Raw genomic sequence first — 3,694 nt, forward strand, 5'->3', positions numbered from 1 at the left:
AATGCCAATTTAAGTAGTAGTCCGCCTAAGAATCAGGCAGATACCAAATAATGTTCGGAACATGAATTTTGTCAATCTGATGCATTATTTGTATATAAACAGTTATTCTCAACTACTTTCAGCTGACCTAGTTAAAAATGTTGTATACATTATAATTTGTCTATTTTAGCATGTCAGATTGTGCCCTAATGCCTTTAATAATGTACTATAAAAGTACTGAAATATATAATTTTCATTGAAGAAATACTTAACAAAACACATGGGAAACCTTGTTATCTTTACTAATTAAGAAAATAAAGTGTCATATTTTATTATAACAATAATTGCTTTTTTGTGTTTTTGTCTCATTGATACAAATATTGTCCTTTCAAAAAGACTGGACAATGCTAAAATGTATGTTAGAGTTATCTCCCTTTACCCACAATGCAATAGATTTTAGCAATGGCAGCCCCCATGGGCTCCTGCTCAATTGGATTTTTTGCCTCTACAAAGTGTGGAATATCATCACTGCACCCTTCAAACACAACTTTATCAAGGTTAAAGGACTGCCACAGGAATATCCAAGCTCATTTGTTGAAAGTTGGATTAAATGCAGGTGTAACAGGAGTAGAAGACGTCACATACGAGGGGGGACTTATTTCTAAAAGAGTGGGGTTGTTTACTGTTGAGAGTGACTTCAGTGTTTGTCCATATCATAGAGATGTCCTTGGAATAAACTGGAGACAAAATGCATTGTGCCAATATCCAATTCATGAGGGAAAGGCCAAGCCTTACCGGAGCTTTACAACGACCATGAGCAGACGAATGTTAACCGACTTTGGTGTACTTGTGCCCATTGGCTCGGGTAAGTACAATATACTTTGTTTTGTGCACATTGTTCAGGGGTGGATCCAGCCATTTAAAAAGGGGACCTAACCCAGGACAAAGGGGGAATGTCCCCTTTCAAATGCATTGATCGTCCAAAAAAAGGGGGTTCCATCCCTGGACCCCCACTCCCTGTATCAGCGACTGTTTTTGTACTAAAAAAAGATCCCTACATGTACCCAAACATTCTCATTTCCTTTGTATAAACATATGACCATACATGAACTTTATCTTTTGAAATCTGACATGTCAAGTTGATATGACATGTATGATAAACTTGTGCATGCACGTTCTGTAGAGCCACCCTACAAGAATACACATAACAATGGGGTTCTTCTCCACTGTGTATAAAAACATTTAAAACAACCAAAAATAATCTACACTGGTACAAATATTATAGTTATTCTTTTTATTCTTATAAACTGCTTCTTGTAAATGAACATTTACATTATATATCTGCATGTCTGCATCACATTTTGCTAACTTGATAGAAAATATTCACCTTAGGTTCTCTGTTTGTTTTTATAATCCAAGCTGGCAAAAGACACCCATACCACCTTAATTGGTTTCATTTTAACATTCCTGAACTGATTATTTTCGGAACTTGTACTACTCCTATAACAGTGAATGTTCAGATCAAGGATTTTTTAATTTGTAATGACTGTAGGGGGTAACTACATAAAACTGTTATGCAAATTATGTCTTTACCCTTGATTTTTACAATTACAAAATATTATGATTTTTACAATTACAAATTATTATGATTTTTACAATTACAAATTATAATGATTTTTACAATTACAAATTATTATGATTTTTACAATTACAAATTATTATGATTTTTACAATTACAAATTATTATGATTTTTACAATTACAAATTATTATTTTTTTTCATTAATGATAAGAGTTATTTAATCAAGTCAATGAACATTAACTTAATCGAATCTTGAGATTGATAATTACAATATTTAAAAGATCACTATTTCGTCAAACAATTTCTCGACGTTATAATATACAAATAGAATAGAGATATTTATAGCTACCTTGGATAACTGTAGAATATTTATCCAATTTCAATTCGGTGATTTTGTCTATCAAAGCCTTATCCACAGTTTTATCAATATATGTCTTTATTGCCTTATTTAGATTTTTGGTATCCAATTTAGCAACCAGTGGAACATCGTCGTTACTGATAAGTGGCATATCAACAGCCGTTTCTGTATTTTCAGGTATGATTGATCCATATCCAAGTCCAATCAAAAATATTAATGACAGCATTATCGATGTAATATCTATACCAAATCGTTAGAATGCACTAAATGAAATTCAAAACATATCTAGTACTATTTATCGAGGAATGTTCCTTCGCAAAACATTTTCCGAGAATGGTATTTATGCATTGAAAAAGATGTTTTTATAAAGAGACGCGTATGTTGTATGCACTCTTCCACAGAACAGGTTGGGTACTTTTTGACACTAACAAAATGAACAACAAGTTATCAATTAGAGAATTAGCAAGCATCTGTCTAGAAATCTTGACCATGACCGTAATTAAATTAAACCGGCAGCCAGTTAAGATTATCTTTTTGATGTTAATCTGATTGAATTAGAATCATTTATTCTTCATTAATTTCTTTTTTATTTTATCTAAAGATATTTTTCACTAGTTTTACGGTCAATATACTTATCGTTCTCTCTCAATTTAACAAAGATACCTTGTAAAACTCTAAAAGGTTTTAAAGCATCCAATTTGATTTGTAGCGGAATGACATAGGTATCAATAAAATTAATCTAATTCAAACTGTTGCTAATGCTTGGTATATTCTACAGATCTAGTTTGTTTTTCTCCTGAAGGCTGAAATCTAAGTTAAGCAGTCAAATACGTCAGAATACATTGACATGAAGATATGAATGCATGTCTTCATTTTATGACATTGACAGTAATATTTCATTCAAAATAATTTATAATTAAAGTGTTTTATATTTTCCTAATTCATGCTCAGAAATTCATGACAAATATCAATGGACTCAAACTTAACTGATGTTACGGTATGTGTCCCCCGGGAGCAACGTTTGTAGTGTAATTGACAATGTTTTATGTTATAACTTCAAACACTTGAATTCTGTCCTTAAAATAAAACGGAACATAAAATTTGTGCTATGAATATATTGTTAATATTTTTTAACTAATTTCTCCTGTTCATCCCGAACACATCCGCAACCTCTTATCGATAGACGAACCAGAATCCTCATCATTAATATGCAAACTAACTGGATGAGACAATTCACATGTGGGCACGCATCGTTGTAAATATAATGGAATTTGATGAGACTGTCGTACAATGAGAGCTTCGCGCTATAAAACCAGGTTCAATCCACAATATTCTACATTTGAAAATGCCTGTACTAAGTCAGGAATATGACGATTTTTGTCCATTCGTATGATGTGGTTTATCATTTTTTTTTGCCATTTGATTAGGGACTTTCCGTTTTTAATTTTCCTCGGAGTTCAGTATTTTTGTGATTTTACTTTTAAGTGACTGTGTCCTGTATCATAGTTAATTTGAACTTTCAATAAACAAACTATACGTGTACTTTCCTTAAATTAAATATAGTTTAAGTATGATGCAATTACGCCGAGTCGTTAATGGTAGTAGCAAGAAAGAGGACATAAAATATACGATATAAAATGTTGTAAATATCTATTCATTGACTTGATGTTTTTTGTCTACTAAAACTTGCGCAATCTCTGATCGATAAACGAATATTACCTTCATCGTTCATATGGTGACTGTTAACTATATCATAGTTATTTTTAACTTTCAGTA

This window comes from Mytilus galloprovincialis, chromosome 14 (genome assembly GCF_965363235.1).
Source record: "Mytilus galloprovincialis chromosome 14, xbMytGall1.hap1.1, whole genome shotgun sequence".
In the NCBI taxonomy this organism is placed as follows: Eukaryota; Metazoa; Mollusca; class Bivalvia; order Mytilida; family Mytilidae; genus Mytilus; species Mytilus galloprovincialis.